Here is a 23,038-nt window from a genome sequence, read left to right as displayed (position 1 = left end):
TCTGGATGAGCACTGGATGTTGTACGTAAGTGATGAGTCACTGGGTTCTACTCCTGAAACCAATACTACACTGCATGTTAACTCAAGTTTAAATACGTACATTTTAAAAATAGATAAAATATTGCAAACAACTCTTAAAAAATAAAGTATGAAGTGTAGAGAGTTGGAAAGAAATACAGCTTTCCTAGTTGTGAGGCAGGGGTCAGGCTGAGGTACATTGAGTTTTCTGTGTCTTTTCTTTCCAAGTATTGGGAGGGTGGGGTGGGTGAGGGGGCAGTTCTGGCTTGCGCCCTGGCTGGAGTCCCAGGTGGTATCCAGGTGTGGCTGGTCTAGGCTCCACAGGGTCAGTCTGCAGGAAGGGCTGGGGAGGGCTGTCACGTAAGATTAAGGAAAGAGACTATGAGGTCACAAGTTGGTCCTCAACAATGCCTCGGTTGTTGGAGGGCCGGGAGGGCATGGTTTCGAGCACTGTATTTCGTCTGTTATTCAGATTGCTCTCAGGAAAATCTTCTTCCCCCACAAGTCCCGGCTGCCATAGATTTGTGCATGAAGCCCGAACGAATAATCGGAAAGATAAGTTTTGCTTCCATGTCTGAGCTGCTGGGAACTGAGACAGTGCCTCTTTAGGAGAATGTAACCGAGTAACACAAAAGGGAGACAAGACCCTCATTTAAGACGAGAACAAGATGCAGCTCCAATTCATCTGTGGTTCCAGAAACGCAATACAAATTTGGTGGAGTGAAGGCTGACAAAGACTCTCTCCTTGACCAAACGTCACACGGGCTCCTCCAAGCCCTCCTTCCGACAAGGCCTCATCACGGAGCCCCATCCTTGGCTTGTCTGGTCCACTGTAGTAAGAATCCCTCCATCCTCGATGGCCCCTCTTGGTCATTTTCCACCTACTGCTTCATTTTCCCCTTCATCCTGCTCCTTGGCTATGACTTCCCACACATATTTGGACTTGAGCCCACTTCTACACTAGCGTCTCTTCTCCTCGATTGCAATAGTTACCGAATAAAATCTGTCTTCACCACTTTAGCTAGTGTCCAGCTCTGAAATGCTCCGACAGGGCTCCAGGTGTAGCAGCTGTAGGAGAGGCAGAGCCTAGCGCCTGGAGCCCCGGCCAGCACCCACAGCCCGCTGGAGTCCCCAACACTAGGGGACAGTTGAGAGTACAGACAAGGCCAAGAGGCGAAGCAGGCAAACGTCACCAAAAGGGGCCAGCGTGGAACAAGAAAAGGAGCACGCACCCCTTCCACATCTCAGAGGAGCCAGAAAACCGCCAGGGGATGCCCAGTGGCACGGATGGGAGAGAGGGGTCTACTCGAGAGGGAAGTGGAGCTCCTACAATAGAAGAAAGAGTGAAGTCTTTGAATCAGTGTATAGCTCCTAACTTGCCTGCAAAACGTCCCATTTTCATCCTCATGTGCCAAGTTCTATGAAATAGGCATAAAGTATTTATGTATAGGAATATATGGATCTGTCCAAACGGACATGAAATACACCTGGCCCCTTTCCCTTAGGCAGAGAGCACTAGTCACTCCCTGGTCTCTCAGAGTTTCTCTCTGGGTTTTTATCTCCCTCTCCTGTTTGCCTGGTCCTAGTTCCGTTTTCAGTTAAGAGCCTTCAGAGAGAAACAATCTGATTGGCCCATCTCGTCCCTGTGTGGGAAGAACTTTCCGCTGGCCAGTCCACAGACTGGCTGTCTTCGGGTCAGGTGCATGAGGGTCATCCAGCCAGCCATGTTGGAGCCAGGGTCAAGTGGAGGAGAACGTGGCAGTCCGGAAGGTAAGCGGTTTTCCTCAGAAAGAGACTGTGTGCGTGACTTAGGCTGTGACTGCTCACAAGACTGTCAAAGAAGTAGAGACATTAGCAAGTTTTCTCAGATCTGTTTGAAGAGAAAAGCAAAACCCCAAAAAATGCTCTGCTCTACTAGGACAAATACAGATGACTTAATTTCTCAAAGACTTGGGGCAGGCTTCTCCCTAAATTACCACAGACACCGTCTTAAAAGGCCCCCCTGGGCGCCTGGGTGGCGCAGTCGGTGAAGCGTCCGACTTCAGCCAGGTCACGATCTCGCGGTCCGTGAGTTCGAGCCCCGCGTCGGGCTCTGGGCTGATGGCTCAGAGCCTGGAGCCTGTTTCCGATTCTGTGTCTCCCTCTCTCTCTGCCCCTCCCCCGTTCATGCTCTGTCTCTCTCTGTCCCAAAAGTAAATAAACGTTGAAAAAAAAAAATTAAAAAAAAAGGCCCCCCTGGACAAGAGAAGGGGTAAAGAAATCAACCACAAGATGCTATTGATGAGGCAAAGTTTTGGCCAAGTCAAAAAGACGAGGAAATATAAATTCTGAGGTAGAGAAAGAGACACTACATTGGTATCATACCAGTAAGAGACAAGGCAAAGAAAGGAGCTGAGGAAAATAAATAAATAAATAAATAAATAAATAAATAGATAAATAAATAAATAAATAGATAGATAGATAAATGAATAAATAATTAAGGTCTGAGATTGGCTGTAGGGGCAGGGGGGAAAAAAGGAAAAGAAGTTGGATTTACTCTTGACATAGAGCTGCTGCTCCCGCAGTGACCACACAGCCCAGCCAGCACTCAGAGTGGCCACAGATCTCCCAATTCCAAGACCTGGCCATTTCTTGATTCCATTTCATGTTTCTAAGGAACAATCTTTTGCTGGTCTTGCCCCTCACATCCTTATAATAAGCTCTTTTACTTGAAGAAAGACACTCGCAAATCAAAGAACCCAAAGCACACACTAGATCTTGTGCATTTAACCTAACTAGAAAGTTGTGTGAGGTATAGTGTTCTGGATTTTTTTTTTTCGCTATAATACTGATTTTTTTTTTTTTTTTTAGCTTCTGTACATGCAGTGTAACAACTGGGAATACAAAGTAAGTTCTGGTCCCAGCAGCCAAGGCCTGGAAAAAAATCTGACAGCAGGCTTAAGGTGAAATTAAACATAGCTTCAGAATCACAGCCTAGATATTCGAGTCCCAGCAGTAGAGACCGCCAGAGCCCCAGCACCCTCAGAAACCTCTGAGTAATCATGGAAAATGGAAGATGTGCCAAAGGCTCAGAGGGGGCTGGGGGTGGGGGGGGGGAATGGCAAATGTCACTCATGTTTTCAAAATGAAGAAGAAGGTAGATTCAAAAGTTGTATACAGGTCACCTCGGGAAATCTTGGGCAAAATCAAAAACGGTTTATTAAAAGGAATTTTCATGGGAAGCCAGAAAAAGAAACTGCAATCACCAAGAGGCAGCAAAATTGTACTCAGAATTGGCCGTATCTGCCTAAGCTCATTTTCCCCTTTGATTATATACCAAAATGCAGACTTCCACGATGCATTTTATAAGGCCTGTTATGATAGTCTTATAAATTATGGGGTAGGGATGGAAGTCCTAAGTCATTCTCAAAGTTGACATCCACCTCAAGAGCGGTTTCTAGCAGTATGCCACAGAACTCTGGTCTATCCAGCTTAACATCTTCATGTGAACTTGGATAAAGACAGTAACAGGAAGGCGCATCCTCCTCAAATCTTGGGAGGTCACAGTGCTAAGAGAGGTAGCAAATACGCTGAATGGCATGGTATGGAACCAGAGAGGTTTGGGAGATATGAGAGATGGGCTAGCAGGATGTGATGTTCTCTGCTTGGGTCCCAACAAGCGACTACATCAGGAGAGGCTGGTAGCTACCTGGCCTCAGTCGCAGCACAGGAAAATTACTATGTCTTCATCAACAGAAAGCTAAATATGACTCAGAGATGGGTCAGGGTCATCAACAGAGCTAATGAGTTAGGTTGCATTTAATGTGCATATGGTTTCTGGAATCAGAGAGGTAATAAACTCTTTCCATGCTGGACCATACCTGGAATATCCTTTTCAATTCTAGTGATGTATTTTTTGAGGAATGTGCATTCACTGGACCACATTCAGAAGACAGCTACCAGGGTTGTGCAGGAACTGTAAATTATACATATGAGGAACGGCTGAATGAACCAGGTGTGTTTACGTGACAAGTGTGGGTAGGGAAACATGCCCATTTTTCGTGAAATTAATGAAAGTCTGTCATGGGGAAAAGAAGCAATACTTTCTCTAGGTATCTCCAAGGGACAATATTGTGGATTAAGCTATAGACGGTATTTTGGTTTATTGTGAAAATAGAATAGGCTCCCTGGGCAGGTGTTCAAAGGCCCAATAACCACTACAAGGAAAGTTCTAGAAGAGTCAGCTGTAGAATCTGTAGATGGGTTAGGTCATCGTTTAAGGTCCTTGTAAATCTCAAGAGTCTCTGGCTTTTCTCAAATACTACATTTTTAGTCTTGTATTCCAGTTCTGATCATGTCAATCCACTAAAACCTGCTACTGTTTCCAATTACACACGGACTCAAATCCACACCCTTCCATCTACCACATAAAGACCTCTAGCAGCTGGCTTAATGTGCCTTTCATTTTAGTTCCACAAATATTTACCGAGGACCTACTACAATCCAGGCACTATGCTAGGAGGCAGAGATATAAAAATGACAAACATACGGTCTCTGGCTTCAAGGAGCTCACAATCTAGGGGGAGAAAGAAGTTTAACCTAACGCCGTCAGGGTGAAACAGAGCGGGCTCAGTGTGCTCCCCCACAGGAGCACCGGAGAGGGGTCCCCCGGCTCAGCCAGGGAAGGCCTCGTGAAGAATCTCGACTTGGCATTTGGCTCCACAGTTGCCTCTGGTCGTGTCTGGACACTCTTGCTGTTACGTGGGAAAGTAACTCCGAGTAGTTTAGACGAGGCCAATGGGCTTCTCTGGGATGGACTGTGCTGGGACAGAAGGGGTCTCTGCATCCCCATCCGCGTACATTCAAGAGAAGAGAGCAAGGTCCTCCTTAGGAGGGAGCTTTTCCATGGAGGATTCTGGTCCCCCTGGCCACTCCTTGGGGAAGAAGAGGGACTAACACCAAGGACAGTGTGACATCCGCTGAAGCCGGTCAACTAGGGAGTCAGCCACGCCCTCCACAGCCAGAGCTACGAAGGCCTCTGTTCTTGCTTCCAACTTTTCCAGCAGTCTCCCCAGAAAGGAAGTCTGGGTAAGTCTCAAGTCTCAGGCAGGGAGGGAGGGGGCCCCACTGTGCTCTCCAGTCTCACCTATGGCCACGGGAGCCTAAATAAAACCGACGCTCTGCCCCATGTACCGCAGGTCTGTGTGTTCATACCGAAGTCAGCCAAATCCGGAAAACGAGGGGTGAGCGGGAACATCTGACCCTCAAACCCTACTCTGACCCTCTAGTAAATTCTATCATGAAGGGCGTATTAGAGTTAAATGCAATGCAACATTTAAGCCAAGGCATGGAAACCAAACATTTTATTTTTAATTCAGAATGACTTCCGTGAGGATCAAGGGAAGAGAATGTTATTTAGGAGAAGAGGTAAGGCTGCACGTGAAGCTGTGAGACGGCTCGCGCGCTGTGAGGGATCCTGCTGAAAACTCATTTCCCTGCGGATCCACTCCAACAGGCCACCTTAAATGCGGATATTATATGGGGGATCATATAGTCAGGCCACGGCTCAGTACGTGCATAATATAATGTAAGTCAGTCTCGCAAATAGAAAAAAGGTTAGTTTGCACAGTCAGAAACAGCTTGCTTAACCACTTTATGGTATTCAACTGTGTGCTTATTTTTAAATTCTATTAAATTGCTCTGAAGGCAATGACCAATACGAGGAGAAGCATCTCTTCATGGGGCGCATGAAAGCTTCTTTTACGATGAGGATACAAAGGTGGTATCATCCCTTTTGGAACTGAGGTCCTCTCTGGGGGGATCGGACGTCCCAGCTGCAAACTTTCTCGGGAATTTCACCCCACTGAGATGCTGTCCTTCCAGCCACCCATCACATAACCAGACCTGGCCCGTCCACCAATTCAGGCTCCTGCACAAAATCTCACCAACTTTTTTACTGCCAACATCTTTGCCCGTTTCTGGAAATAGGCAGTGTAGTCCTCCTAAAAAACCAACTTCGGAGTGCCAGTAACTTTACTGTATTCTTTCACTCTGCAAGAGTCCCCAACAAGCACGAAGACGGGTTCAGAGCAGGCTAGGACTCAAATAGCTTCGGGTTCCTGATGGAGTCAGCAGGCTTCTGCCTGTACTGAATGTCACAGGCACAGAGATCATGGGGGATGAATGGCCGGGTTCTAACCAGCTCAGATGAACACCAAGGACGTCTGAGCAAATTCTCACGCGAGCACACTGATCAAGACACAAACATTTAACAACAATCATCACCACCAGTAGCTGCCTTAGATCCCAAGTGGGTTATATCTTGATAGGAACTGCTTCAGAAGTCTGGGATACAGAGTCCCAGAGCTGCAGCTCCTGTGTCGATTGTTGAAATATTCACACGCATCCGCACAGGCTGGTAAATAACCACAGTCTTGAGTTCCCCTTCTACTAGGTCCTCCTGGAGGACCCGTCCACCACCTTCCCCACAACATGATGGCCAAAGAAAGCCTCGCACAAAATGTACTGTCCAGGACCCTGCTCTAGTGACATAGGGGGCATTCCGACTGGCCAGTGCCCATGCCAGGCCAGCTATTAAAGACTGGGACTGTCACCGATGCTCATAGCCCAGGGGGATTCTAGAAGGAGGGTCCTGTGCTGAGCCCATTCTAATAATCCAATTCTTTCCCTCATTCTCTTTCATACACGTCTCTCCACTTTAAACACACATGCACCTAGGAATAGCTGTCTGCATAAGGATCCTCTGAGGAAGGTCTTAAGGTCACAGAGTATATGTCTCTATAGAGAAAAAGCTGTGCCACGCTAGGAATCTTTCATACCTTTCTTGCAGGATTCAGATCTTTAAGTGGTGAGACTTTTTCAATCTGCAAATATTAGCGTCCACTGAAAGTCACTGACATCGCTTTTATTAGCCTGGTGAGGCTCTTACTCCCACACCCAATCAGATACAGGCCTCCATGTAAGAGGGGATAAAGAGAATAAGCCTTCACACCTGCAGATGAAACCCTAAACCTGCCATCGGGGTCCTTGTAGCTGGGGAAAGCTGACATTTCACAATGAACTACAAAGATTTATTTTTCCTCCTGTTTGAGAACAATAAACTCCTTCTGGTGAATGTAGGATCCTAGGCGAGTAATTACTACCCAGGCACACGTTTCAGAGGACCGTCTGAAAGCATCCATTGATAATCTCCGGTGAGGCCTAAATTTCCCTCTACTCCCAGTCCCAGAAGAAACTGGGTCAGAATGAAAACAGACAATGGGCCTCAAACAAACAGAACAGAATGTGGCTCACTTCTCTCACGTGCTTGTGAGGGAATTCAAACATTGCTTAAGCAAGACATAGCATTGCTTATTTCTGATGCGGAGTGTGGTAGGAAAAGCAGACGAAGACAAAGGAAAAGTTCTGTGGGGGGAGAGGGGAGGAAGGGAGGTTGACATGCACAAGTGGTTGGGAAGACAGAACCAGTATGGAACATTCTGGATGGCTGGAAACTGTGAGAGTCCCAACATTTGCTAACCCTGCCTGGTGGAGTACTTTATACCTACGCCTAAATATATCAAAACCCACCTCTTCAAAGACCTAGCAGTAACCTCCTAGTAACTGTAGAGCAGAGGAATTGATGGAAGAAACAAAGAGGCCTAGCAAACATTTTTTTCCATGTCACTCAAAAAAAAAAAAAGAATAGAGTCATACTGATTTGAGATGCTACATAAGTATCACTTGAGAAATAACCTTTAAAAAAAAAAAGAGCATAGCAATCATCCTAACCAGAGGTTTGAAAACTCTTTAGACATCATCAGTAATTTTTCTGGGCTCCAGAATTTTCACCAATTTCTCCCACGCTAAGAAATGTCGGATGGACGCCATGCCAAACTCAATGAAGAAATAAGGGACTAGTGCTGAGGCTAATATTTTAAAGTTAGATCAGAGGTGTTTATTTTTCCCCATATGTATTTACTTTAGGTAAACAGGCTTGAGGAAGGTACCAATTTTTATAGATAACACATACGTACGCATGTACGTGAATGGAAACGACGTGCTGGGGGCACAAAGCTGGTTAGTGTTCTCGCCCTGCCTCTACTCCACTTCTCTCTACTGTCGCATCTTGAACTTAGTCTTGGGGGACCTGTCCAAACCCTCTCCACCTGTTTTAACTCCAAGGCTGGTGCTCTTGATAAGGAATGCCACCCCCTACCCACTCCTCATCCCCAGAGTAAGACCCCAGGAGCATTCGGCAAGTTGGCAGGTGAGAATGTTCCTCATGTACAAAAACAATTAGAGATGAGAGTACATCAGGGGGGAGGCAGGCCCGTGTATAAAACACATCCTGTTCACCTCCAAATACTTTACAGCTTTAAAGAATGGATTCATTGGAGAGATGGGCACACCTGTATATTTGCACACCTGTATTTGTACTCAGTTCTATTTTGATAAGTCCCTGAAAGCCCCATTTCAGAGGGTGTGGGCCTAAACAAATACCAAATAAAACTTTTCCTCCCTGAAGTAAAGGGCTAAGCTAGACAGTATACAGTTAGTCTTCAGGATACGTTTCAAGTGTATATAAATGTCCTCTCAGTCTGAACTGGTGTCAAACATCATACTTGGGTTTAAGGTTGTTGTTGATTTTTTTAACCGCGGTAAAATACACATGACATTTTAACCATTTTAAAGTCTACAAGACATCTGTATTAAGTGTATTCGCAGTGTTGCGCAAACATTACCACTATCTGGTTCCGGAACATGTTCATCCCCCCGAAGGGAAAGCCCGCAGCCGTTAGCGTTTGCGCACATCCCTCACTCTCCCCAGCCCCCCAGTCAGCCATGCGTGTCCCATCCGCCTCTGTGGATTCACCCTATTCTGGACACATCGTATAAGCGGAGTCACACAGTATGTGGCCTTTTGTGTCTGGCTTCGTTCACATGGCGTGTTTCCAAGGTTCACTTGTGCCGGGGCATCCATCAGCACTTCATTCCTTTTGACGGCTGAATAACATTCCAGTTTGGCTAATTACCACATCTGGTTTATCCGTTCGCACGCCGACGGACATTTGGGTTTCGTCCTCCCTTTCGCTCTTAGGAGTAGTGCTGCTCATTCACATTCACGTGAAAGCTTTGGTCTGAACCTCCGCAAACCCCAAGCGGCGACTCCTGCCCACGCACCCCCGGCACGACTCTCTTCACGGCCCTCTCAGGTTCTCTGAAATTATTAATCTGTTCATCTGCTTGTTAATTCCCACCTCTCCTTTCTAGAGTATGAATCCCACGAGAGCAGGATGCTCCTTGTTTTGTTCACGATTCCATCCGCAGTGCCTACAATAGTGCCAGGCCCAGAGCAGAGGTTTCTTTAGTGGATAAATGTCTGAGTAGTGCTCAAAGCTAAAATGAATTCCCGCGACTGAGCCAGATTCCGTGCCTGTTAACTTCCTTCGCAAAGGAGACACAATTCTGGATGGCAACGGGCTCTGAAGCCCAAAGAAGAGAAAGGAATACGGCCCCAAAGGAATCTGGCCAAGTGAACACCACCAGGGACCAACAGTAGAGTGCTCAGATTTCAAGTGTTCATTTAAGGCTCTGCCTTTCCTTCAGAGACCAGTCAACACTGCCATCGGCTGTTTCTGCTCCTGGGGTGAAGCCAAAGGAGTTTACTAGGAGTCCTTAAGGTAAGTTTGCTTCATCGTTCCGTTCTGTTGTGTTCATCAAATAGAAGCCTCCAAGCACTTACTTTCCCGTCAAAGCAAAAAGTCACATTATCTACAAGATCCTTCAACTTGTTCAGGCTCACACTTTACCCAGTTTGGATCCTATTCACAGCGATCAGATTCTCGCCGTTTGAACGAGAGAGAAAGAGGGACAAAGTGGAAATGGGTGAATCGAGCACGAAGCCTTCCAAGGATCTCACTCTAGCCTTCAGGAGATGAAAACACGCCCCGGCACAGAGAGGTTACAGTGCTTCCTCACGGTCACAGAGCTCCCGGGGGGCAGAGCAAGGAGCCCATCTACACTGGCCAGCGGAACATCGGCTCCGCAAGGGCAGAGACCTCGCCTTTTGTGGTCATAGTTCGACCGCAGAACAGACCGGTGCTGGCAGTGTGCTCAGCAGCCGCTCCCACAACTCCACAGTGTTGCCACATTTCCAAGCTCTCGAAGGCACAGCACAAATAAACATATTTTCCCAACCTCCGAGGAACCACCTGAATTTACGGGTTGACAATAAACACCTTGGTTAGAGTCATGTGAGGATGTGCCCTGGAGCGAATGCAATAGTTGGAGCCTGTGGGTTGTGCAGGTGCAGAAACGGCCGTCTACAGAAGAAGGAGGCCAACACGGGCCTCGTCAGGGGCTCAGGTGGAACGGGATCACAGAGTGACAAATTCAAGGTCTGAGGACGTCATCTTCTTTGTTGCTGGAACAGGTCTATGGCTACGGACCTGCACTGCCTCCCAGCTAGAGTAAATAAATCAAGAGCACATCATGGAAAGCCAAACTATTTTGAAACAGATTTTTTTTGTTTAATTTTGTTTTGTGTGGGGGTGCGTGTGTGTCTTCTTGACCAAATCATCTGAAAAACAGCAGTTTTCAACACCTCGCTCGTAGGCGCTCCTGACCACTATGGCCTTTGGGACTTGGAAGATTCCATTTGTTTAAAAAATGAAATCCATATTGGTCCCGATGAGGGGCTCCCAAGGCTTTTTCCATACGAGCTACTAATTAACCTTTCTGGGATTTAAAAAGGACCACCCTGGGGCGCCTGGGCGGCTCAGTCGGTTGAGCGTCCGACTTCGGCTCAGGTCACGATCTCACGGTGCGTGAGTTCGAGCCCCGCGTCCGGCTCTGTGCTGACAGCTCAGAGCCTGGGGCCTGCTTCCGATTCTGTGTCTCCCTCTTTCTCCACCCCTAACCCACTCGCATTCTGTCTCTGTCGCTCTCAAAAATAAATAAACATTTTAAAAAATGTAAAAAAATAATAATAAAAAATAAAAAGGACCACCCTAACACTGGTATCTAGGACTTTTTAAAAATGGCGATCATGCCACCTTGATTTTTAAAATTTGATTTTCTTCTCTTCCTGGTCTGGTGGGGAAACGGGGGAAAAAAGTGATGCCAGACAGGCTTCATCTTTCTCCCTTCCATTGCTTCTGCATCCTGGACCAAGAGTGAACAGTACAACTGGGGCTTTCTGCTTCTTAGCATATGGAGTTGTCATCCTTGACATCAACAGATTTGGCAGGAGCCTCCGTGTTCTCTCTGCTGGGCTATTCTGAGAAATGCAGCCACAGATGTCAAGTTTGACTAAGCAGAATTCAGCCTTGCGTTACTCTAAATTCCAGGTGAGACTAAACCCCAGGGTGCCTCTGCGCAGCCCTGTTCCGGATCTGACTGCTGAATGTCTTAGCATCACCAGCGAGCTCCTGGACGGGGCACCTGCCACGTGCCCAATCCGGGGGCAGACAGCAGGGGGCGCCGAGATGATCGAGACAGAGAAGCTGCCTGTCAGGGGCTTGCAATCTTGAGACAGAGGAATGATTAAAATGGGTAATTACAAGACCGAGAATGTGCAGTGTTAAACCTTCCAGGAAGGCCGGCGGAACCTTCTCATGAACTGGAGGCAGACACGTTGCTCTGTGGCCCTGCTGGAGATACAAGGAGCGCACAGGCCTTGGTGATCAGGTTCAAGGCAGAAGGCGGAGAAGCTTTCGTTTTCTCCGGAGCAGCAACAGTAAGCCGGCTCGTGTCCAAGCACGGAGTGTTTTCCAACAATGGCCAGCCCGCAGCTTTGTTGTGGGGAATAAAGGAGCCCTACAGACAGTCTGGCTTTTCGTCTTCCTTCTTGAGAACATTTCTCTTGCAGGTAAAACCGGGTGACAACGAACGTCATAGGGCAGCCCCGAGGAAGGGGAGAAGTCTTTTCTCTGGAGAGGGCGAGCAGGCAAACGAAACCGTCCTTGCCCTGATGCCCGGGACAACGGTGAAGGGATGACAGGATGGGTGATGAGGTGTGCAACTCGCCCCGTGTCCTGTGGTTGGTCAGCCACGTCCACCTCTGTCAGAGTCCTCATCCAGCAACACCCCTGGGGTTGGCCCAGGTTATACGGACCCCAGACAGGCTCCGGCGGAAAATCTAGAGCACTGGACGGGCTACGAGTGGGGCTCATGGCAGCCCCTTCTCATAGCGTGGGGCCCCTCAAAGTGGAACCTCTACTCTGTCTCCAAGATCCCCTCCAGCTCAGAGAACCTATGCTCGAGGCCTCACCTTGAAGGCCTGCGGATCAGACGGTCCTCCTGGGGATTCTATTCCTATTCCCCTGTCATAGAATGAACTCCCCAGGGATGTAGTTTCAAATTCCTGACTCCTTTTTAAGCGACTGGCTTTAAGGGTGGCTGAGATGGGTACCATCTGTTCACAGGGTTTCCTTTAAATTGTTATAGATCTCCCCTCTCCCATTTAGAACTGAGGATTTTAGAAGGCACAAACAATAAAATTCAGCCTGATTTTCGAATGCCTGTGCCTCAGGAGACTTTCTATGGATCCAGGTTTCTGGGAGGCAAAGTAAAGGCTAGAGAGAGAAAGGGGAGTGGAGGTGGGGAAGGAAAAAGCAGGACAGAGAGAAGAAACAAGAGAAAAGACAGAGAGACATGGGTCTGTGAGGTCACGTGGGCACTTACAGTCACAAAGACAAATTACAGCTGTACAGGAAAGAGAAAATCTTAATGGGTAGGGAAAAGGAAGGTGGCGAGAATAGCTACCTATTGCCCAAACAGCATCTTTGTACGCTATAGAAAGCCTTCCTTCTGTCCTTGGGACCGTTTTTGGCATGTGCCAGGAAAAAAAAACAAACAAACAAAAACAAAAAACGCCATAATAATCGTCTAAAGCTAGGACTCAGAATGTAAATGGTACTCCCTCGAATTGTGCAGTGTAAAACCTGCACAGCCTCATATCCTGGCCATACAACCTTCCTAATAACTAGGCTCCAAAACTTCATCTCCCTTAATTAACACCATGATTCTAAAATACCTGGATGAGCATCCTCGTGGAAGGTCAACAACATCCTAAGGAACCAGAAGCTGAGATCATCCTAACTGCAGGGCTGGCTTCACAGGCATGCAAGCTGTCACACAGGACCCCAGCCTTACAAGGGCTCCACACGTGGTTCCATGTTCTGCTGTCACCATCTCAAAGAGCCCTAATAATTTTGAACGAGGGGTCCCCTATTTTCGTTTTGCGCTGGGCCCTGCAAACTACACAGATGGCCCTAATTTCCAACCAAATTTTCTCTGGTTGGGTCCACCCCCAAGAACAACATCTAATAAAGATTTAACACTTTTATTCTAAAGAGCTGAACAAGGAAGCATAAAAATGGGTGACCACGACCAATTTTCAAACTGGGTAATGGCAGGTAAATAAAGAGAAGCACCTTTTCCATTTCCCAGAAAAGGCTTAAGTTCAGCAGGCACTTGGGGTCTGTTTCAGACTCATTATTTGTCCTTCCCTGAAAGGCACAACGTAAAGTCACGTCTTGTGTGGACCAGTTCACTCCTCTTCAAATGAAAGAAAATTGAAAAAGAAATGAAAAAAGAAAGAAAGGTCAAACCGACTTCCTAGGGAAGAGAAGAATGCAGCTTGGGGGGAAAAAAAAAACAGAACAGTTTACTCAATTTTTCAATGATACCAAGAGGACCCTTTGACACTTCTTGGCGAAGACATTACAGTACTTCTAATGCTGTAAAAAAGAAAGTGGGGGAGGGGTGGTCTTCACTGAGAAAACTTCAGAAAAGAGGCCTTCATGATGGACGTATGCAAAAATGCACAAGCCCAGGCTATGAACCTTAACCTCTGTTACGTTTAAAAAACAAAACAAAAAAAAAACTGTAAAGAAAATAAAATATTCTCAAAATATCTATAGAGGCTTTGGAACTCAGACATTCTCTTCTGGTGCATCTGCCCTTTCGAATGAGTGACTTCTCCAAAGCTGAGGAAAAAAGACAAAGAATCATCACCTAATGCGTGGACTGGTACCCGACCACAGACACACCTACTCAGAGAGAAAAGGAAGTGAATCCAGGATTGAGCTGTGATTCCTCCAGCCCAGGAACTGCCTGAGGGGCTTTGCTTTTTTGTTTTGTTTTCTTTTGCTTTGTTTCTGTTTTTCTATATTTAACAACTAGGAACCACACTGGCACAACAGGCAGAGTAAATACTGCTCTCAGGTACGAAGTCCTACCCCTAAGTATAGTGTCTTACTTTGACTTTCTAGATTCTCCCGCCCCTACACGCATGCGTGCACACACACACACACACACACACACACACACACACAGACCAAAACAAAAAACAAAAAAAAGGTTCCCATTGCTGCTGAAATTCCATACCTGTTTCCGCATATTATCCATTGATCCTTGAATATGCTTAGCATAACCATCTAAATCTTGCCTGATAAATTGCAAAATTGGACCCTCTCCGTGTCTACCTCTGGCCAGCGACTATTTCCCCTCGTGGGCAAGAGTCACATTCACTTGTTTCTTCATTTATCTTCGAACTTATTTTGTGGTGAACGTTTTGTATAGAGGAACAGCGGGGACTGAATCAATAATGTTTATGCACAGAAAAGGGCTTGCCCCTTCTTGGCAAGATCACTGTTGGGGACAGGGGCACAGAGTCAGCCATCCACAGCTGATTTGGGTCTGGAGTTACTGCAGCTTTCATTCCAATTCACCACTGGCTTCAGTAGTTTAAGGGTGGGGTCAGGACTCTTTCAGCACGACTTGAGATCTGAGCACTGATGAGATTCCAGAGATTTCTTTATGCCTTGCAGTCAACCCATCGATTTTCCAAACTGGGGTATGTCTCTTTCAGCTTTCAAGTCAGCCAGGCATCTTTCTGGGTCATGAAGAAACTCCCTTCCTTCTCCATCACCGCTCCTCGCTTTCTGCACTGCTGACCATCTCCCTGCCCTGCTTCAGGATGCCCTCAACCTTTGGATGGTGAGTACAGAACACTCCAGAGCCACGACAGGATTTCTCTCAGCTCTCCGGCCCTGTTCCCAGTGAGCCTTCACCAGGCGGCTGCCTTGCTCTCAGCAAAGGCCACACACACCTTAATGGGAACCTCTACGTGCTTCTTTGCCCTACTCTCCCTACAACCCCTGTGTGCCTGGAAAGACCCAGAAGGTGGTGGAGGCTTGCTTGGTGGCTGGGGATCTTGCCTTTCTAAAGAAACAGGCAGGCACCCAAAGTTGGCTAAAGGTTGGGCTAATCTCTTCTCACTCTGCCTGTGACAGACTTCTCCTCTTCCTACCACTCTGCCAGGGGTGAGCAGCCCTGGGTTGCTTCTCTCCTAGGAAGGGCTTGTCACTTTCTGAAATTTCATTTATGCAGATTTCTTTGTGTCCTTGGCTCTCTCGCCGGTTTAAAAACATCTGTGTTTGTGTTGCTTTTTCTCATTGTTAGAGGAGGTGTGAAGGTCTCTTGCAATTTTCTACACATGAACCAGAACCTTCCTCATACTTTTAAGGCCACGTTGAATTCTAGATGCATCCTTCTTCCGTGGCCCTCAGGCTCCTGGCCAAGCTGGCTGGCACCTTTGAGCCCACTGGCCGGCACCTGCACACACACAAACTCCCAACAGGTACACAGCAGACACCTGGCTGGAGATGTCTTAGCCAAGCCTCCGGTCTGGAAATTCCAGCCTACCGGAGCCTCTCACTTCATGCAACTTGAACTCTTCACTTCATTCTGTCCTCAGCTCTCCAAAACTAAGTGCCTTTCACTTCTGTCTTTACTTCAACTTACCAGTTTAACAAGCACTGTCTTTCCAACTATGAAACTGGATCCTGATTCTCCTCCCAGCCAACCTCTTTCTTATCACCTTGGGGAATGGTCCCTCTCAGTTCACCTGATGCTTTGTCCTGTCACCAGGGGGGGGCCGCCAGCTCACTAATGGTGGCGTTAGTAGAGTATTCCCTTTCTTCTCCATAAGTCAACCAACCTCTGCCCCAGAATCAAAAGTCTCAACCTGCCCACAGGCACCATTCTTACACCCTACCCCTGACTGTGGGTTTTCTCAACTCAGAGCCTGCCTGACGGTCCCTACCTTTTGGCCTATTCCTTGTATGGTCAGCTCCAGTTTCTACGCCAGTCTTCTGGTACATTCAGTTAGACTCGCACACCATCCTCTGTCTGCCCGCTTTAGGACGGCTGCTTCTCTACTGTTAACATCACGTTGCAACATAAGAAGGAGGAAAAGAAGGAAGACTTTCCACTCTCTACTCAGACACTCATATAGATAGCCAGACAATGGTTTCACTAGACCCTCTAACGTCTAACATTTAATTGTAGTAAAGACTTGAACGAATCGCTTCTCGGCCTTTTGGCTAAGACCAAGTGTAGTAAAGACTTGAACGACACAGCATATATATCAGCATAGCTTAGGGTAAAAAGGAGATCCCCACAATTCCTTTGAAAACCTAACATGTGCATAACAGCCCAGTAAAATATCTGAATTACCAAAAGCACCAGGAAAACCAACATCACGATATCTTTGGACGCTTTTTTAAAGGGAGAAAGCAGCACGTTATTCTTTCTCCAAGCTTGTCTTGTGCCATTCTAGGAAGGAGAGTTAACACGGGGAAGCCACGCATGCGGGCTAAGGAGCGGCCACCGCACACTTCACCTGGGTGACCAGGGTATCCTGAGACACACTCCTGTGCCCAGGGCAGCCGAGGTGCTTGAACTCGGCCGTGGAAACAAGGGTCATGGGAAGCAGAGGCTGCCAGGCCCTTGCGGTCCTGTCATAGCACTTGTCCCCAGGTGGTCCCAGCACCTCTCCCTGACAGGACCGCAGGACCACAGTACTCGTTGTTGTTCCACACTAAGTAGCCGGGATGTGAACATCAGTGTCCACGCGGGACTGTGCGCTCCTCGATCCAAAGGAGCCCAACACACACAGTCGTAGGAAATTGCTACATTGCCCCTGTGGCTTAGTGACTACCTTAATTTAGGAGACAAAGAAAAGGCAGTTCAAAATGTAAATCTTGATGATGGTGTAGAAGGCGTTCCTTGAGGAATCCTTGCCGGTTTCCTCACACTGGAACTCCTGGCCCGAGTGGGTGAGTGGTGAAGGGGAAAGAATGGGTTCAAAACTTGCTTTGCCTCTGTGCCGGTTTCTGCCACTTGGAGGGTCTATTTTTCATCATTAAAAACTCTGAGGCAGAGACGGGATGGATACTGGTTTGAGCTAAGAAGACTTAAGGTCTAGTTTCCACTAGATCTCTTACTTGCCGTGTGACCTTGGCTGTGCCATGTATCCCCTCCGAGCCTGTTTCACACTCCCACAGAATGGGGTGCCGACAGCCCCACTGCCTGCCCCCCAGCACTGCTGTGAACACTAATTTGGGTGGCGGGTGCTAAGGACGCCATGCACACAGTAGGTCCCATGTGCGTGATACCAATCTCGTTGTTCCGCTGACTAAGCACTTGAAATAGACTTATTTATATCCCTCGCATCCTTATCTCACCACACTAATACACTGATGATTTAAAAAAAAAAAAAACAAGTTCCATTTCTGCAAAAAACAACACACAAAGAAAAATACTATTTCTGAGCTGACACCATCCTAGGTCTGTTGAGAGATGTGATTTGTACATTTTAACAATATTCCCAGGAGCAAAATGTGTGAGATGGTCGTTTCTAACTTCTACCTTTTACTTCTTTTTTTATTCCCCACTTAGTGAAATTCTAACTCTTATAAAACATGTAACACAATGGATAACTCGGACAGTGTGGCACAGACTTTTAGAAGTATGTAACAGATTATAGTAGAAAGAGGGGAGACGTACTTGACCTATTGATGCAGGAAAGCATAATATTATTGAAAACCAAATCCTACCAGACAAATGGTTTACCCTAGGAATGAACAATGATTAAACATCTGGAAATCTAGTCATGTAATTCAGTACACTAACAGAGTCAGAAATTCAACCAGATGACTGTCGCAATACAGGTTAGAAAAACTCTTGGTAAGATTCAACCTCAATTCATGATTTAAAGAAAAAAAGACGAAGAATTCTAAAAATGGCATTGTATCAGAAGCATATTCACTGAAATCAGAAGCAAGGCAGGCATACTTGCTTATCATTACCTCACCACTAAGAACTCAACCACGTATCGAAGGTCTCGAATCAGGCGCCTACCCAAGAAAACAAAGGAGGTATGAATATTAGAAAGGAATACCCAGTAAATTAGGAAAATCACCTAAAAAGAATTATTAAGGCAAATAAGGCAACAGGTTGGGTCAGCCACAAGGTGATCATAGAAAAAAATACCTTTTCTACTCACAACTAACCAATTAGAAAAACTATTCACAATGTGTGTGTGTGTGTCCAATATCCAGTAATAAACCTACTGACAGAAGTGAAACAAAAATGTAAAGAAAGCCACAGTACATAAAGGAAGACATAAACAGGTAAAATGCCAGAAAGCAAATGGTGAGACTCAATATCACTCAGTGAAATGAATGCGATTCCTATCAAAATCAAAAGATTTTCTTACAGAACTTATCAACTGAGTCTGCAGCCCATCAAAACTAAAAAAAAAAAAAAAAAAAAAAAAAAAAAAATCGGTAAGATCAACAAAATTTTGAAAAAGACTAATAATGAGAGGAAACATCTTGTCCAGATGTCAAAACATATTTTAAAGCTATAAGACATTTCTTATAAACTCTGAAATGTAGCGACTCAATAACTAGCAGGCTACTGAGAGAGAAGAGAAAACCAAATAAAAGAAAAAGGCAAAAATCAGAATGCAGTTTATGCTAACGGTAGCATATTATCTCAGTCGGAAAAGAACAGACTTTATTTAATGATGCCAAATCAACTGACATTTATTGAAGAAAAAAATAGATTTGTACCTTGTATGATACATGGAAATAAATGCTACAGAAAATAGAGACAAAACTGAGGAGAAAAATTAAACAAGTATTAGAAGACCACACCAGAGAATTCTTTTAATATTAGGATAAAGCAGGCCTTCTTAAATAAGATAGAAATCCACAAATAGAAGTGATTGAAGGATGTGACTGTAAGAACTGTAAAGCTTTTATTCAACAAAGCACAGAGGTATTACGTACATAAAACTTATACATTAGTTCGAGGTTTTCCTTGACTGCCACTACTGCACCATTAATTTTTATTTCAGAAAATATATCTGTTGGATTTATAATATGGCTTTCGCAAGATTCGCATCCATTTGGCTAATGCCTTTCCTATCAGTCCTCAATTCCAGACCCTTTGCTCAGAGAAGATGGATAAAAATTAACCAGGGTCAGAAAGGAAACTACTCAACTCTTACTTCGTTTCCATTTTCTCATATAGGGAAACGGGCTTGAAACTGTGAAACTGAAGACTAATTTGGAAGGAAAAAATAGTAGGAGAGCATGTGGCCATGTTAACTGGGTCCCAGTGTCCCAGGGCAGATGGGTCCTAACCCCCCAGGGAGTCACATCTACAAATGTGACTGGTGGGGGCACCACCGTCCATGGTCTGGGAGCAGAGCAGAGACAGCTGAAGATGAAAAGTTGTACTGGTCTGGGGCACCTGGGTGGTGCCACTGGTTGAGCATCCAACTTCCTTGGGTCATGATCTCACGATGCGATTTGGGAGATCAAGCCCCGTGTCAGCCCCGTCTCAAGCCCTGTGCCGTCAGCACAGGGACTGTTTGGGATTCTCTCCCTCTTGCTCTCTCTCTGTCCCACCCCCACTCATGCCCTCTCTCTTTCTCTCTCTCAAAATAAACAAATAAACATTTAAAAAAAAAAAAAACCCACCTGGTACTATTCCTAGGAATTTGCAAACCAGTGCCTCTCAGGGACAGGGCACCTACCTCTGGTCCCTTCTCAGGTTTTCTCCAACTCAGAGCCGTCCCTCCACAGGGTCCAGCTGGGCAAGCAACACAGCCCAGACAGAAAATGAAACATCGGGAGACACTGAACAAAGGATGAGTCAAGGGCAAGTGGAATGGCTTCTTTTTTTTAAGTGGTATAATATTTGTTTCATTTCCACACGCTACATAAAGCCCTTCACTTTTCATTTTATTGTTTTTGAATCTCTTCGTACCAATACCATGCAACAGCCAAAGTGAGAAATTTTCTGTCGTTTTTCAAAATTTAATATCAAATTTGTTTGTTTTGTACAAATTCCCAACTCCTCTGCCTTAATGTATTAAGTAACACAAATGTCATGTTCTACCAATTAGTAAACAGGCTTACTAAAATAGAAAGCTCTCTGTATTAACCTTATACATTTCCTGCAGGCCAGAAAAAAATAAGTAGCAGAACCCAAATGCTTCTAAATCCACAAGTCAGTGTGATGCTAATTAACTGAACTGAGAAGCATGGAATATTCCAGGTGAAGAGTTCTGTTTAAGATGCTAGATTGGCTACACTATGTGTATAGATGGCACTCATAAAAATTGGACGGTTAGAGCATGCTGTATATTTTTAGCTCTGAAATGGGATCATGCAGTTCTAGATTCAATTAGAAAGGGCACAGAAAATACAGACTAAGAGACTGGACTTTTAATTTTTTTTTTTAGAGAGAGAAAGCATGAGCAGGGAGAGAGAGAAAGCAGAGGGGGGAGAGGAGAGAGGGAGGGAGGGATGGAGGGATGGGGGAGACAGAGAGAGAGAGAAAGAGAGAGAAGGAGGGGGAGAGAGAGAGAGAGAGAGAGAGAGAGAGAAAATCTTAAGTAGGCTCCATAACCAGCATGGAGCCGGACCTGCTATTTAATAAAAGAGCAAACAGCACTGGTCCGGAGGGAAGGCTGGCCATATACGCAACTCCCTGGCACAGTAGTCCAAGAGGCTCCAGCAGGAACTCATTAACACCCATAACTGTGGGGGCAGTTGGGAACCTATCTGACCCCCCACCAGGGTTTCTAGAAGCATCCAGGCAGGGAGGACCCCTGGGTGGGAAACCCTCTGGAGTGAGTGCTCCCCGTCTACCCTCAAATGCGGATGTCCCCACCATTTGCAGAGCAAGGCATCGTCCCAGCCACCTCTGGGTTGTCAAACAAGAATGAAAAAGAAACTTGCTGGCGCAAAGCTGAAGCTCCTCACCACCAATGCTACCTACAGCTCTCCCCCTGCTACCCCAGGCTGCTCGGTTTCTGACCAGGTAGTATAAAAATACCAAAACTATGCCTTCCTTCCTTTTTTGTTTAATATGAAATTTATTGTCAAATTGATTTCCATACAACACCCAGTGCTCATCCCAACAGGTGCCCTCCTCATTGCCCATCACCCACTCTCCCCTCCTGCCCACCCCCATCAACCCTCAGTTTATTCTCAGTTTTTAAGAGCCTCTTATGGTTTGGCTCCCTCTCTCTCTAACTTTTTTTTTCCTTCCCCTCCCCCATGATCTTCTGTTAAGTTTCTCAGGATCCACATAAGAGTGAAAGCATATGGTATCTGTCTTTCTCTGTATGACTTATTTCACTTAGCATAACACTCTCCAGTTCCATTCACATTGCTACAAAAGGCCATATTTCATTCTTTCTCATTGCCAAGTAGTATTCCATTGTGTATATAAACCACATCTTCTTTATCCATTCGTCAGTTGATGGACATTTAGGCTCTTTCCATAATTTGGCTATTGTTGAGAGTGCTGCTATGAACATTGGGGTACAAGTGCCCCTATGCATCAGTACTCCTGTATCCCTTGGATAAATTCCTAGCAGTGCTATTGCTAATAATGAAGCAACAGAAAGATAAATAAACTGATCCCATTCACAACGGCACCAAAAATCATAAAATACCTAGGAATAAACCTAACCAAAGATGTAAAAGATCTGTATGCTGAAAACTATAGAAAGCTTATGAAGGAAACTGAAGAAGACACAAAGAAATGGAAAAACATTCCATGCTCATGGATTGGAAGAATAAATATTGTTAAAATGTCAATACTGCCCAAAGCAATCTACACATTCAATGCAATCCCAATCAAAATTGCACCAGCATTCTTCTTGAAGCCAGAACAAGCAATCCTAAAATGTGTATGGAACCACAAAAGACCCCAAATAGCCAAAGTAATTTTGAAGAAGAAGACCAAAGCAGGAGGCATCACAATCCCAGACTTTAGCCTCTACTACAAAGCTGTAATCATCAAGACAGCATGGTATTGGCACAAAAACAGACACACAGGCCAATGGTATAGAATAGAGACTCCAGACTTGGACCCATGAAAGTATGGCCAACTAATCTTTGACAAAGCAGGAGAGAATATCCAATGGAAAAAAGTTTCTTTAACAAATGGTGCTGGGAGAACCAGACAGCAACATGCAGAAGAATGAAACTAGGCCACTTTCTTACACCATTCACAAAAATAAACTCAAAATGGATAAAGCTCCTGAATGTGAGACAGGAAAACATCAAAAAAAAACCAAAAAAACAAAAAACAAAAAACAAAAACAAAAAAAAAAACAAACAAAAAAAACAAAAAAACAAAAAAACCCTAGAGGAGAAAGCAGGAAAAAACCTCTCTGACCTCAGCCACGGCAATTTCTTACTTAACACATCTCCAAAAGTAAAGGAATTAAAAGCAAAAATGAACTATTGGGACCTCATCAAGATAAAAAGCTTCTGCACAGCAAAGGAAATAATCAACAAAACTAAAAGGCAGCCCACGGAATGGGAAAAGATATTTGCAAATGACATATCAGACAAAGGGCTAGTATCCAAAATCTATAAAGAACTCACCAAACTCCACACCCAAAAAACAAATAATCCAGTGAAGAAATGGGCAGAAAACATGAATAGACACTTCTCTAAAGAAGACATCCGGATGGCCACCAGGCACATGAAAAGATGCTCAACGTCACTCCTCATCAGGGAAATACAAATCAAAACCACACTCACATATCACCTCACGCCAATCAGAGTGGCCAAAATGAACAAGTCAGGAGACTATAGACGCTGGCAAGGATGTGGAGAAACGGGAACCCTCTTGCGCTGTTGGTGGGAATGCA

The 23,038-nt window shown here is 45.5% G+C and overlaps 1 protein-coding gene and 2 long non-coding RNA genes across 7 annotated transcripts in view; 1 reads left to right on the top strand and 2 right to left on the bottom strand.

Annotated features, from left to right (window-relative positions):
- The window catches only part of GLIS3 (GLIS family zinc finger 3), a 448,764-nt gene that overhangs the window by 219,325 nt on the left and 206,401 nt on the right, over positions 1 to 23,038 (bottom strand). The window lies entirely within an intron of this gene.
- On the top strand, positions 75 to 21,150 carry LOC123593107. Its single transcript, XR_006710125.1, has 3 exons — positions 75 to 1,788; positions 14,876 to 15,003; positions 16,628 to 21,150. It is a non-coding gene; the product is annotated as an uncharacterized LOC123593107 (long non-coding RNA).
- Positions 8,622 to 16,650, bottom strand: LOC123593108. Its single transcript, XR_006710126.1, has 2 exons — positions 16,424 to 16,650; positions 8,622 to 16,378 (listed from the first exon to the last, which is right to left on the bottom strand). It is a non-coding gene; the product is annotated as an uncharacterized LOC123593108 (long non-coding RNA).

This window comes from Leopardus geoffroyi, chromosome D4 (genome assembly GCF_018350155.1).
Source record: "Leopardus geoffroyi isolate Oge1 chromosome D4, O.geoffroyi_Oge1_pat1.0, whole genome shotgun sequence".
Lineage (NCBI taxonomy): Eukaryota > Metazoa > Chordata > Mammalia > Carnivora > Felidae > Leopardus > Leopardus geoffroyi.
Note: the sequence above shows the minus strand (reverse complement) of the source record. Positions and strands in the feature narration are given on the sequence as shown.